The sequence below is a fragment of the Pseudonaja textilis genome, chromosome 2, assembly GCF_049901715.1.
Source record: "Pseudonaja textilis isolate UNSWEBS1 chromosome 2, rPseTex1.2, whole genome shotgun sequence".
Taxonomy (NCBI): Eukaryota; Metazoa; Chordata; class Lepidosauria; order Squamata; family Elapidae; genus Pseudonaja; species Pseudonaja textilis.
This window is the reverse complement of record NC_141991.1, coordinates 126,913,092-126,928,150: the sequence shown is the minus strand read 5'-3', so window position 1 is coordinate 126,928,150 and position 15,059 is coordinate 126,913,092.

Here is a 15,059-nt window from a genome sequence, read left to right as displayed (position 1 = left end):
TTAGGGTCAATCTAGTCCCCATAGAAAGGGGCCTATCTATGGTAGTTGATTTTGTTCTACTACCTACCTGGCAAGTTAGGTCAGTTATCTCACAATCTGGGATAACTGGTTCATTTGACTTAGTTCTGACACTAGAGTCAGACACTAATAACTAGACTAATGGCCAGTGGGGTTCTCAGAGGGCTAGCAGCATTCAACAGTAGTGATTGGTCTGACATTTCACACATTAGCTTGGTTTTTTTATTTGAATTTGCAGAAGTTACTTGACTAGATAAGGATCTTTATGGTAGACAAGATTGCTCATTACCACTGAGTTATTTGCATGAACTCATTTGGAGTATTACACTTCTGATACTGTGATGTTGTTTCTTCTTACATTCCAGAAATTAATTGTGCAATGCTTGGTGATCTTTAAGCTAAGCAGTTCTGTATGTTGCATATGTGCCATCTCTGGCCAGAGATTACAGGAGAGCTGCTAGAACCTGTTTCAGTCTTCCTAAACCCCACTGCAAAGAATAGTCCACACAATAGGAACTGTATATAGAATGTTTGCCATATTTCTAAGATGAAGAAGCAGGATGCAGCTTCATGGTAGAGTCTCTATCCTACATCCAGAAGGTCTTACTGTAGTTTTAATCCCTGGTCTTTACAACGAAACCAAGAAAAATTCCAGTTTGAAATTGTGAAAAACCGTGCAGACCATATTAAACTAGGTAGACTAATAAAATGATTTGATACAGTATAAGAGACCTTCCCTTGTTCATATTCTAAAGCACAGGATCTTTTTTTTTTTGACAAGCCAAATTGCCACATTTATGAAAACGGATCTATTATTTCTTAAGACTGCTGTACTGTTTCTACCATGGAGTATGACTCTTAAGGTACAACACAATTATAATACAAAATTGACAAATATATTGCAGCAATGCATGCTATGCATAGACTAATAATAATTCCTACACACTGCAACTTTGCTTCTCTTGGAAAATATTTTATCGATGCATTTCTTTTATACTATAGTGATTAAAAACACAACTTCATTTATTAACTGATGGGTTTAAAAACTATCTATCATACTTTAATCTAATAACATGTGTCTCTTAGTTGCAAATATCAGTAATTAGCCTCATATTTGAGGTTTAATCTTACCTGACTTCATGGAGATTGTAAAAGGACTTGTATTTACGAAAGAGCAAAGCTAGCCTCTCCACGTTGCTGTGTAATGCTTGCTTGATCGTTTCTTTAGTATCATTGTATAGCTCTGGTGAGATACCAGCCTTCTGAGAAGCTTCCCGCAACAGCTTCAGGTTTTTCCTTTGTGCTTCCACATTTATCCAGTAGCGCTTCTCTGTGATGTCATATGTAGGAAGCTCTTCTATTTTGGTCAACATTTTAGGGAACCATGTAGTTTCTAATTCCGAGGAATCTTCCTTTAATGCAATACTAGAAGAGGGAGTGATCCGTGGAGTGGTAGAAATTATTTTCTCCTTAGAAACGGGTGGCATTTTACATTGGTTAATAAATATATCCAAAACAGAGCTTTCCACAACTTTCAATTTGGGACTCGAGGGCTTACGTTCCTTCTGTACCAGTCTCTGCTTCTCCAGCACTTTGCTCTTCTGCTCTTGATCTCTGCTCTCCTGGTCTTGCTGTTTTTGCATCTCCTGCTGCCAGCTTTGCAGTTGCTCCTGCCAGCGTTTTTCCCAAACGTGTTCAAGCTCTTGTTGCTTCTTCTGCTGCTCTTTTTGCTGCTGTTTATATTGCTCTTCTTGCTGCAGATGGGCTTGCCTCAGGGTCTCCATCTGTCCCTCATGCTTTGCCTGTTGTTGCTGCCACTGCCTTCTCTTGATCTCACGCTCCTTCTCCTCCTCTTGCCAGATCTCCTGCTGCTTTCGGTGCTCTTCCTTCAACCGGTTCCAGCACCACTGTTCTTTGGCCTGCTCCCCTTGGAGTATCACGTGCTGTTTGTACTGTTGTTGCAGCTGTCTGACCTCCTCCTGCAACCTGCATTGCTGCTCCTTCTGCTTCTCTCGTTGCTCAGTCCAGTACTGCTGATAATGATCGTTGTGCTGCTGCAGGCGCCGCCATTGCTCAAGCTGCAGCTGCCAGAGGTGCTCCTGCTCCTTGTGTTGCTCCTGCTTCTGCTTCCATTCCTCCTGCTGTTTCTGAAACAACCCCTGCCATTGTACCAGATTCTCTTTGGCCTTTTCTATTTGCTGACATTCCTCCTGTAGCCATAACTGCTTTTCTTGCATTCGTTCCTTCTCTGTCAGTAGCTCCTTTTGAAGTTGCTGGTACCAAAGCTCCTTCTCAATATTTAACTCCTGTAAGCTCTTCAGTTTCAAATGGCTCACTTTTGGGGACAGCTCTTTTCCTATGTCGACAGTCTTTGGTTGCTTCTCAGAAATTGGTATAATTGTTTTTTTCTTGTCTAGGGTGGGTATGACCTGGGGAGGCAGGACTGTGGTAGGTGTGATCTGGGGAGTTGGGACCGTGGTGGGTATGACCTGGGGAGGCAGGACTGTGGTAGGTGTGACCTGGGGAGTTGGGACCGTGGTGGGTATGACCTGGGGAGGCAGAACTGTGGTAGGTGTGACCTGGGGAGGCAGGACTGTGGTAGGTGTGACCTGGGGAGTTGGGACCGTGGTGGGTATGACCTGGGGAGGCAGAACTGTGGTAGGTGTGACCTGGGGAGGCAGGACTGGGGTGGGTATGACCTGGGGAGGCAGGACTGTGGTAGGTGTGACCTGGGGAGGCGGGACCGGGTGGGTGTGACCTGGGGAGTTGGGACCATGGTGGATATGACCTGGGAGGCAGAACTGTGGTAGGTGTGACCTGGGGAGGCGGGACTGGGGTGGGTATGACCTGGGGAGGCAGGACTGTGGTAGGTGTGACCTGGGAGTTGGGACCGTGGTGGGTATGACCTGGGGAGGCAGAACTGTGGTAGGTGTGACCTGGGGAGGCAGGACTGGGGTGGATATGACCTGGGAGGCAGAACTGTGGTAGGTGTGACCTGGGGAGGCGGGACTGGGGTGGGTATGACCTGGGCGGCAAAACTGTGGTAGGTGTGACCTGGGGAGGCGGGACTGGGGTGGGTATGACCTGGGGAGGCAGGACTGTGGTAGGTGTGACCTGGGGAGGTGGGACCGGGCTGGGTGTGACCTGGGGAGGCGGGACCAGGGTGGGTATGACCTGGGCAGGCGGGACCGGGGTGGGTATGACTTGGGGAGGTGGGACTGGGGTGGGTATGACCTGGGGAGGTGGGACCGGGCTGGGTGTGACCTGGGGAGGCGGGACCAGGGTGGGTATGACCTGGGCAGGCGGGACCGGGTGGGTATGACTTGGGGAGGTGGGACTGGGGTGGGTATGACCTGGGGAGGTGGGACCGGGGTGGGTATGACCTGGGGAGGCGGGACCATGGTAGGTGTGACTTGGGGAGGCGGGACCAGGGTGGGTATGACCTGAGGAGGCAGGACTGTGGTAGGGGTGACCTGGGGAGGTGGGACCAGGGTGGGTATGACCTGGGGAGGCAGAACTGTGGTAGGTGTGACCTGGGGAGGTGGGACTGTAGTGGGTGTGACCTGGGGAGGTAGGACCGGGTGGGTATGACCTGGGGAGGCGGGACCAGGCTGGGTATGACCTGGGGAGGCGGGACCGGGTGGGTATGACTTGGGGAGGTGGGACTGGGGTGGGTATGACCTGGGGAGGTGGGACAAGAGGGAGTATCTCCTGTGGAGGTGGAGGCAGGACCAGGGTGTGCATGATCTGCGGAGGCGGGACCAGAGGGGGTATCTTCTGCAGAGGTGGAGGCAGGGCCAAGGTGGGTACCTGGGGAGCCAGAACCAGAGGGGTATCTTTGTGGAGGTGGAGGCCGGACCAGGGTGTGTATCTTCTGTGGAGGTGGAACCAGGACCAGGGTAGATATATCCTTGGGAGGTGAGACAAGGGTGGGCATTTCCTGGGGAGGTGAGACTAGGGTGGGTATCTCCTGGGGAGGTGGGACCAGGGGGACTATGTCCTGAGGAGGTGGAGGTGGGACCAGGGTAGATATCTCCAGGGCAGGCATGACCAGGTTGGATTTCTCCAGGGGAGGCGGGACCATGGTGGGCATCACCAGGGGAGGTGGCACCAGGGTGGGTATCTCCAGCGGAGCTGGGACCATGGTGGGTATTTCCAGGGAGGCAGGACCAAGGGGGTACCTCCAGGGAGGCAGGATCAGAGGGGTATCTCCAGGGAGGCAGGACCAGGGGGTATCTCCAGGGAGGCGGGAACAAGGGAGGTATCTCCTGAGGTGGTGGGAATAGGATGGGCATCTCCTGGGGAGGTGGAACCAGGGGGGTATATCCTGGGGAGGTGGGGGCAGGATGAGAGTGGGTATGTCCTGGGGAGGTGGGAGCAAAGTAGGTATCTCTTGGGGAGGGGCGAACAGGCTGGGTATGTCCTGGGATGGTGGGAACAGGATTGGTATCTCCTGGGGAGATGGGACTACAGGGGGTATGTCCTGGGAAAGTGGGGATGGAACCAGGTGAGGTATGTCCTGGAGAGGTGTGACCAGAGTGAGTATCTCCTGGGGAGGTGGGACCAGGGGGGGTATATCCTGGGGAGATGGTGATGGGATCATAGTGGATATGTCCTTGGGAGGTGTGACCAAGGTAGGTATTTCCTGGGGAAGTGGGACCAAGGGGGGTATGTCCGGTGGAGGTGGAGGTGGAGGTGGAGGTGGAACCAGAGTGGGGATGTCCTGTGGAGGTGGAGGTGGAGGTGGGACCTCAGTGGGTATGTCCAGAGGAGGTGGAGGCAGGACCTGAGTGGGAAAGTCCTGTGGAGTTGTGTCTTGGGTAGGTATATCCTGAGTAGGGGTGACATGAGTAGATGAAGAAATTTTGGTGATTTCTTCTCCACTTTTATCTTCCAACTTTTCCATGCTTTCCAAAATCTGTTTATCTTCCTCCAGATGAATAAAGGACTTTTGCTTTATCAAGAAGCATTCTTCCACTTTGTCCTGTATTGCCTTAAAGAGTTGTTGAGCTTGTAGATCTGTGTGTTGTAATTGAACTGATACTTTCCTACTGCCGGGATGACCTTTCTTTAACTTTTCTAGCTTGTCTTCTAAACAAGCAAGAGTGGCTTCTTGAAATTCACGGAGAGCAGTTTCTTCAACTCTTGAGATTTTCCGTTTTTCTTTTGTAGTATATGCTTGCTCAGCTGAGTCAGGAGGCACTGTGGGCTTTTTTCCACTGAATATTTTGGCAGGCTTTTCTGTATGGCGGCCTCCAGTCACTGGTCCTGCTGCAGTGTCTTTATATGATGACTCTAATTCTTCAAAAACATGTTTGATAGTCTCTATATCTATCATACCATCCTTCTCCCTGGCAATCTCTTGCAACTTCATATTTAAAGCATGAATCACTCCTTCAGACTTCTCTGCCTGCTTTGGGAGTTGCAATGCTTTACTCCATCGCTTCGTTTCTTTCTTTTCTCTGATATCTTTTGATTTGTCTGCTAATTGTTTTGGGGCTTCCTCAATTTGCTCTGCTATAGTTGTTTGTATCAGATCTTTATCTTGGGAATCTGGCTCCTCCTTAGTTTCTGAAGTTGTTGTTGGTTTTTGAGGCAGTTCACCTCCAGGAATGTCTTGGGTAGGGGTGTCTGGGATAGGAATGCTTGGGGTAGGTGTGTCCCTGGCAGTCTCTTGCAACTTTGCATCTACACCGTGTTTTACTCCTTCAGACTTCTCTGCCTGCTTTGCATCTACACTATGTTTTACTCCTTCAGACTTCTCTGCCTGCTTTGGGAGTTGCAATGCTTTACTCCATCGCTTCGTTTCTTTCTTTTCTCTGATATCTTTTGATTTGTCTGCTAATTGTTTCGGGGCTTCCTCAATTTGCTCTGCTATAGTTGTTTGTATCAGATCTTTATCTTGGGAATCTGGCTTCTCCTTAGTTTCTGAAGTTGTTGGTTTTTGAGTTAGTTCACCTCCAGGAATGTCCTGGGTAGGGGTGTCTGGGATAGGAATGCTTGGGGTAGGTATGTCCCTGGCAGTCTCTTGCAACTTTGCATCTACACCGTGTTTTACTCCTTCAGACTTCTCTGCCTGCTTTGCATCTACACTATGTTTTACTCCTTCAGACTTCTCTGCCTTTTTGGGGACTTGTAATGCTTTATTCCATCGCTTCGTTTCTTTCTTTTCTCTGATATCTTTTGATTTGTCTGCTAATTGTTTTGGGGCTTCCTCAGCTTGTTCTATAGTTGTTTGTGTCAGGTTTTTATCTTGAGACTCTGGTTCCTCCTTGGCTTCTGAAGTTGTCATTTGTCTTTGAGTCACTTCACCTCCAGGAATGTCCTGGGTAGGAGTGTCCAGGGTAGGTGTGTCTCTGGCAGTCTCTTGCAACTTTGCATGTAAACCATGTGTTACTCCTTCAGTCTTCTCTGCCTGCTTTGGGGTTTGTAATAATTTGCTCCACCGCTTTGTTTCTTTCTTTTCTCGGATATCTTTTGATTTGTCTGCTATTTGTTTCAGGGCTTCCTCAGTTTTTTCTGCTGCAGCTGTTTGTGTCAGATCTTTATCTTGAGACACTGGCTCCTCTTTGGATTCTGAAGTCGTTGTAGGGCTTTGAGTTAATTCACCTCTAGTTATCTGCTGTGTAGGGGTGTCCTGTGTAGGAGTGTCTTGTGTACGGGTGCCCTGGGTCAGTATATCCTGGGTACGGGTGTCCTGGGTACGGGTGTCCTGGGTAGGTTTGTCCAGGGTCAGTATATCCTGGGTACGGGTGTCCTGGGTAGGGGTGTCCAGGGTCAGTATATCCTGGGTACGGGTGTCCTGGGTAGGGGTGTCTAGGATAGGTATTTCTTGGGTAGGGCTGGCTGAGGTAGGTATGTCCCTGGCAGTCTCTTGCAACTTTACATCTAAACCATGTCTCACTTCTTCAGACTTCTCTGCCTGCTTTGGGAGTTGTAATAGTTTGCTCCACCGCTTTGTTTCTTTCTTTTCTCGGATATTTTTTGATTTGTCTGCTAGCGGTTTCGGGGCTTCCTCGGTTTGCTCTGCTGCAGCTATTTGTGTCAGAGTTTTATCTAGGGTCTCTGGTTCCTTCTTGGTTTCTGAAGTCATCACTGGCTTTTGAGTTAATTCACCTTCAGGTATTTCCTGGACAGTTGTGTATAGGGGAGTTATGTCCTGGCTAGGCATGTCCTGGGTAGGTGTATCCTTGGTAGGTGGGAATTTGACTGCCTTTTTTGTTTTTACACTCAGTACAATTTTATCTGCTGTGCCTTTGATTGATATCCTGCGCCTAGCTCCTTTTTTATCTTTTTGGAGGCTTTGACCTGAAATGTCTTCTGCAGTCGGTTCAGTTAAAGTTGAAGGTTCCATTGAAGATCGACTGTTCTCAATAGGCTTTTCATCACTGGATTTAGGAGCCACTCCATCAGATTCTGTGTCCAATGTTTTGTGACTAGTGAGCATTTGGTCAAGTAGCTCCGGTGATCTTTCCATTGATGGACCTTTTTCATCTGTAGCCTTTGGGGGTTGCTTTGTTTTCCCCTTGTCAGAAACTGTTTTCTTTTGTTTAAGTTTTATATCCTGGATGCTTCCAGTTGGAGTTGGTTCTCTCCCATAAATAGTTAGTAGAGATGCTTGTGAATCCTCTCCTTGAGATTCCCATTTTTCATCCAAGCTTTCTCCTTCACCTTTTCTAGCTACCTTCCTTCTGGGTTCTGTCATGAGTTTTGGTTTCTCACCTTGTTTGCTTTTTACATCTTTTTCAACATCCGATGGTTTACTCTGAGGTTTACCTGAGGTAACCCTGGGAAAGGTGATGTTATCTGCTAATGATGCTTTCTCATTTGCATCATGCAATTCTTTTTGAATCAGTTCATTTGTGACCAGAAGTGCCATGCATCTTTCTTCAGCACTTTGGACTTGCTTCTCCAATGCCATCTTTCTCTCCAGAGCCATTCTCAGTTCTCTCTGTAGGACTATAACCTGAGGATCTTGCTTCCTGCCTTCCACAATAGTTAGACTGTCACACTTGAGTCTTAGATTGCGGCATTGTTTAACTAGAAGGCTGAAAGCCTTTATAAGGTTTCCTACCATGGTTGTAGTGTACTTGAGGGCAGCTATTTCTGCTTTGTTGAAAAATGAAGATTCCCCTAGTTCGTGTATCATGTTGTTAACTTCATGACAACGGGTAAAAGCAAGAGATTCATCATCCAACATCTGCTCAGGTGTCAAAGGCTCACCTTCTTGAGGCGTATCTGCCACTTTATCTCGCCATGCTTTAAATAGAAGGGCATATTTTTGACCTGAGGTAGAAAGGTAATAATAAGAGTAATAACGATAGCAATAAGAGGAATAGTAGTAACATTGGTAATAATGTAAAATTGAATTGAGAGATAAAAGATCATTGGACCAGAAATTATTAAACATTGTTACTATAAGATTATATATCAAATAAGATTATATTAATAAACAATCTCATATGTCAAGAAGAAAATTACAACTAATTGTACTTATATCTGTAACATAAATTGTACAAGAACATGGACAGGGAATGCATATTAGATATATTTAAAAAACAAAAGCAACTCAGAGTCACATCAAACTGTGAGATGGGTGGCAAACAAATGTGATAATAATAATAATGAAAAAAAAGTTCTTCAGAAATCAGCTTACAAATACTGTTAAACAATAGACTTGGGACACAGCTGGTAAAACTGCACAGATGATAAAAATTGGAAACAGGTGACTGGGATTTGTATAGTGATTAAAAGGACATCAGTCACACAAAGCAGATTGAAATGTACATCTTCCCTAGCAACATGCAAACGCTGACAGTGGCTTAGAGATTGATTCTGCTTCTGACATTGGGTCTTTTGTGGCTGATTTTTGGCAGGTTATTGTTCTCAGATACATTTTGTAATTAAGCCAAAAATATCGCTTCTGGAGAACCCACTACTGTTTTTTTAGGTACCTGATTTTCGTCGTGCCTTCATTTTCTCTGTAAGGAGTGGCTGGAACAGCTTGATCAAACGTCGAACGTTTTCTTCAATTTTTTCAATAAATTTCAAGAGATCTATCTCCATTTTCTCAATCATTGCTTCACTGGGAATTAGTTTTTCTTCTAATTCAACTTTTTCCAGCATTCCACCTAGAGAGAAATTTTAAAGTCAAATGGGATGGTAGAAAGATCCTTTGTAAATAACATTAATTTTTTTCCTTTGGAAAAAATTCCGTAGAGCAGTCCAACAATATGAAAATTATATGGAGAACTGTTTCCCAAGGCCTCAATTCTGTGATACATTCAAGGGACTTTATGTTGCTAGATTCATAATTCAGATATACGGCTTTCTCACATAGAAAATCCAAACCTGGTTTAAAGTACCAAGCAGCAGATTATAGGAAGGACAGACTGGTCTTTAGAAATTTTGTTTAGAGCCGATGTAAAGGACAACATTCAGCTCTAATATACTGGAAAGAGAGGGCAATTAAACTTACTTGACTCTTCCAGTAAAACTCTTGTCTTCTAGCAGAAGCTAGAGTGGTCCAGCACTGGTCAAATAATATAAAAAAAATTCTTATCCTCCTACAAAGAAAGTCCAGCTGGAATTCAGTAGAGAGCTCCAGGAGTCTGCCAGTACTACAGTGCAGGTAGGCCTTGACTTACAATGTTTTGTTTAATGGTGGTTCAAAGTTACAACAGCACTGAAAAAAGTGATTTAAAACCGGTCATTACACTTTACAACCATCGCAGTCACATGATCAAAATTTGGGCACTTGGCAACCAGCATGTATTTATGATGGATGATGGTTGCAGCACCCCAAGATCATGTGATTTATTTTATTTATTTATTTATTTGATTTGTCAATTGCTTACAAGATAATAGGTATAAGTATAAACATGAGGAAGAATACAGGAAATAGGTATGAATAAATGGGGACAATAGGATAGGGATGTTAGGCACGATGGTGCACTTATGCACACCCCTTAGTGATTGCCATTTGTGACCTTCCCAGGGGCCATCGGACAAGCAAAATCAATGGGAGGTGCTGGATTTGCTTAACAACCATGATTCACTTAACAACTGCAGTGATTCAATTAATAACCATGGCAATAAAGATTATAAAAATTGGATGTGGCTCACTTAACCACCACCTTGCTTAACAAGAGAAATTCTGGTCCCAATTTTGTTTTTTAAGTCAAGGACTACCTGTACTTCTGCTACCTCTGCCTTGCAAGTAATTTCCTCACTCTTTCTTATAATAGCCTTGCCCATGAAAAAGGATCCAAATTATTGGAAAGCCTCTTTATGGGCTCATAATAGAGAGTGCTGAGCTAGCTCAATAATATTTAGTATTGAATGATTTCTTGTAGCTATTGTTTCCAAAGATTAATAAGATTTTCATGTACAAGAATTAAAGCTATACTTAATCAATTACTTTGTTTTAATCATTTCTGTATGCACATTCACATATTGGGAATTGGAAAGAAAGAGAGGCTTCGGTATCTATTGAAAAAAATGACTATTAATTTTACATTAGGATAATTCATAGCTATCGCACAATTAATATGAGAGAAAAATCAACAGGCCTTGCTTATTTATTAGATATCCTGGCAATCTAAGCTTTTAAGACTCCTTTTCATTTTTTCCTCACAATAACAACCATATGAGATAGCCTGGTCTAAGAGAGAGAGTTACTGATTCAGAATCACCCAGGAAGTTTCCATAAGTGAGAATACCAAATCTGAATACTAGCCCACTATCTACTAGCCCACTATCTATCCTCTGCTACATTAATTCTTACGGGGGAGTGTGTGTGTGTGTATGTGTGTGTGTGTGTGTGTGTGTGTGAAAAATTATCCTGAAGTTTAAGCTTGCAGTTATTTGCTAGCAGGCATTCCCACTGATAGTGTTTATATTCAGGATTTATTCCTTGATTTAAAACTTAAGCAGATCTCAGAATCTTGCCAAATAATAAGTAGCTATAGCATTCCTAGTCCAAGAGATAGCAATTGAAAATTTATTGCATTGAACTTATTACATGAAAGTAGTTTTTTTTTAACAAAACAGTTTGTCCTAATTATAGGCACTTCTTGGGTTACAAGCAGAGATGGTATTCAGCAGGTTTTGACCAGTTCTGGAGAACCGGTAGTGGAAATTTTGAGTAGTTTGGAGAACTGGCAAGTACCACCCTTGACTGGCCCCGCCCCCATCTATTCTCTGCCTCCTGAGTCCCAGCTGATTGGCTGGGTCTTCTTTGGTTGCCCTGCACAGGAGAACAGAGCTGGAAAGCAGGTTAGTGGGGTGGGGAGGGAGTGGAGATTTTACAGTATCCTTTCCCTGCCATGCACACCAAGCCACGCCCACATAACTGGTAGTAAAAAAATTTGAATCCTACCACTGGTTACAACCACTCATTCAGCAAATGTTTAAAGTTTCAGAAGTGCTCAACAAGGAGACTTAGAACCAGTCTTTCAAGCAGCAGCCACTGCAGCATCCCTGTGCCCCATAGGATTGCAATTTGGGCACTTGGCAACCAACTCACAAAGGTGTTCTGGAGTTGTGTGATCACCATTTATTACCTTCCCTGATGGCTTCCCACAGTGGGGAAGCTGGCAGGAGGTCGCAAGTCTTTTTCACAGAATGAGGATACAGAGGTAAATAGATGCAATGCACCTAGCTGATGAACTAAAAATAAACCAATGGAAGTTTAATTAAATAACTAAAACATGGTACAACTGATAAATTAACAGCAGAATGTGTGTAAATGAATGCATATCCTTCCAAGAAAAAAATGACTTTTTCTTTCAATCGCTGAAAGATCCAATTTAATAGAGCAATTGGCGGGATGTAAGGTATAGAACAGGGCTGTCAAACTCATGGCCTATGGGCCGGATGCGTCACGTGCTGGCCCCACCTCCACCCAGTTTAACAAAGGGGGGAAAGTCCCAATACGTCATGTGACGCCGTGATGACGCGAGTTTGACACCCCTGGTATAGAAGATTAAGACCATTGTGTTAGAATAGATTCCTATTAAATGTTAGCTAAACCTAGGCTCCATATGCATTATATAAGTCTATCTAATTTAACAGTGGTAGATTCTTGTCTTCTACAGTATATTGGATCAGATTCTCAAAACTCTTTTAAAAAACAACCTTTCTACGAGATAGAATTTTGACAGAGCATCCCTTCCCACTGTTGGAGTTACAGAACTTACTGCATTCTTTTAATGAGTCCAGTACTAGGCGTAGTTCCTGTAATTTGTCCATGTTGACATTTAGTACACAGTCAATTTCATTTAGGAATTGAGATCGACGGTTTTTCTCTTCCCATGTTAGTATGGAGTGATACTCCTTTTCTATTTTTGGATCGATGCCATCATCTTTTTTGTAGCGCTCATAAGCTCGATTCACATTCTCCAGAATGCGAAAGAGTTTTTTAGAAATATCCTGAAAGAATAGAACATATTTGCAGGGAAAAGTAGTATATTGAATTGTTACAGGAATTCCTAACTCAGCTGTGTAAATCACTTCTTAGTTTTGGAGCTCTTTCACTCTCCTCTTAAAATTCTGGGAAATTTCTAAATGTGTGAATGTGAGCTTACTGTAATACTTCGGTTGGTATGTTACCTGCTTTGTGTCCTATGAAGAAAGGGGATAGAAATGTATCCCTTTAAAAAAAAAGTTAAATAATAGTGAAAGTCTCTTTGATTTTAAAAAGAACAAATTCATAAAAGATAGGCCAATCCATTTCTGCAGGTATTACTCAAACTATGTAAAACCTCCAGATTCAGAAACCTTGGAAAAAAGAACATAACTATAAACTTAAAACTCTGCTTATAGATTTCGTTGAAGCATCGCTCTCAGCCCCATTATAAAAAAAAAACAAAAAACAAAACAGGACCTAGACTCTGCTTACTAGCAAAAGGAAAGCATTGTGCTTTCTTTTTTCATTCAGGAAGGGATTCAATAATATAGCATTTTTCAATATGAAAGAGCTTAATTTGGGTGTTTTAGCATTTATTTGTGGAATAAATTAATATTTTCCTTCTTCCTACCTTTCACAGGTGGTTGGAGATGCTCAACAAGCCTGAACAAAAACATTGGGATATTTGAGGGCGAATAGCAAATGCTACTCTCCTCAAACTGCATTTCCTAGTATTAAAAAAACATCAGATGTCCCCCCGCCCCAAGACAGTAAATCCCATAAGATGTTGTCTCCGTATCTGGGAAATGTAGATATAGATACATTTGCGACTTTTCTTCCCAAAAGTATAATAGTGATGATAACGATTTAAAAGCAGATTATAGTACTGTAGCAATAAAGTTTAAGAGCTGACCATTTCTTCCCCTTAATTAATGACCAGAATCAGATTATATTTTGTTTGATGGTAAAAATCGTACTGATTTTTGGTCCAAGAATATTTGTGCTTCATATGCAATTGATAGTCATAAATCTATGAGGCAAACCTAGATGCTATTGTGAAGAGTTATGCAAACTTGTTTTTTTCCAGAGCAAGGTGCTACATTTTTGGCGCCTACCTTCTTGGCTCGTTCCAGTTGTGACACCTCAATTTTATCCAAAACACGCTTTATAGGAGGAGGAATTTCAACCGAACGCATAGGCATGGTTTCCTTTTTGGTGGTTGTAATTTTGGACACATCAAGACCTTCTGATTCATATTCTCTCACACTTCCTGATTTTGATGATGAAAATTCAAAGTCATCAGATTTTGAAATCAAGGATGGTAGATTTTCCCATGCAACAAACCTTTGGGAATGCATGATTACTGCACAGAAAGAGCCAGATAAGCTTCCCCTACTCTTATCACATCATTTGTGTTGGTAGGTAAGTGGATGGGTGACAACAAAGAGATTTACATTTCATTTTTTTTGTTTTTTTACAGTTAAATGGAAAATCACCCAGAGAGGAGCAGATTCTGTTTATAGAATTGATGTCTCCGTTGCCATTCCATGGCTTCTAATTCATGATGTCACTAAGCAAGCAACAAACATTTGCATATAAAGAAGCTTCAGAGAAAAGAAACTCATAATTCTACATATTGAATAGGAAGTTTCATTGATAACATGTCCCACCATATATCAGATCTTTGGAAGGAAAGCAGCATTGCAGTGCTTCAGTAATATACAGTAGTAGTTGAGGATTATAATCCTCAATTTAGCTAAAGACATTTTGAAAATATTGAATATATTTGTATATTGGCACTGAACAGAGTCCCCTTTCAATCCTGGCATTATTTCTCCAAACTTGAATTGCCAGTGTAAGCCATTACATTACAAATGTTACAAAGTATTTAATGTTATAACTTTTGCATAGCAGGCAGCTGATCTGAAGCATCTTTCACAGATAGATGTTCACAATTGATTGATTTGTTATTGCATGCTTACTGACAGAGAATCAAAGAATGACAATTACTTGGAGGAAATTTTTTTGACTCACAACTTGGACAATTTTATTCCATGACTTGGAAAAATAGATAAGATTATATGGATGGATGGGTATATGTATGTATGCATATAGCATGTGTACATGTGTTTCTCTTGAAAGCAGATTACAGAATTTTATTTTTAAGTGTATCAGTATGCTCACAGTAAAAAAAAATGACAATAAAGTTATCTTCTAATCTTATCTTCTTTCTCAACATGTCATGAGCCAAACATGTTGTTGTCTACCTTAATCCCTTCTCCAAAATAACAGAAATTTGATTAACAAAATTGTCCGATCTTATTTAATCTATCATCTTTGAATCAGTCTTGGTGCTGCATAGCTAAGAGATAAAATAGTATTTATTGTTCAAAATGATTTATTTATACAAATTTGAGTAAGTGGGGAAGCTTAAAAACCTTGTGCTGCACAGAATTTCACCTTCACAAAAAAGAGGATCAACATCTATTTGTCCTATCTGTTCAACCACTGTTGAACTTCTTGGGGGAAATGGAAGGAAATTAAATTTTAATTTGGGGCTTTGAAAATTAGAGCTGTTTATGATTATAGAAATATTGTGTATTGTTCATTTTAGAGTAAGAGGTTAATGTAG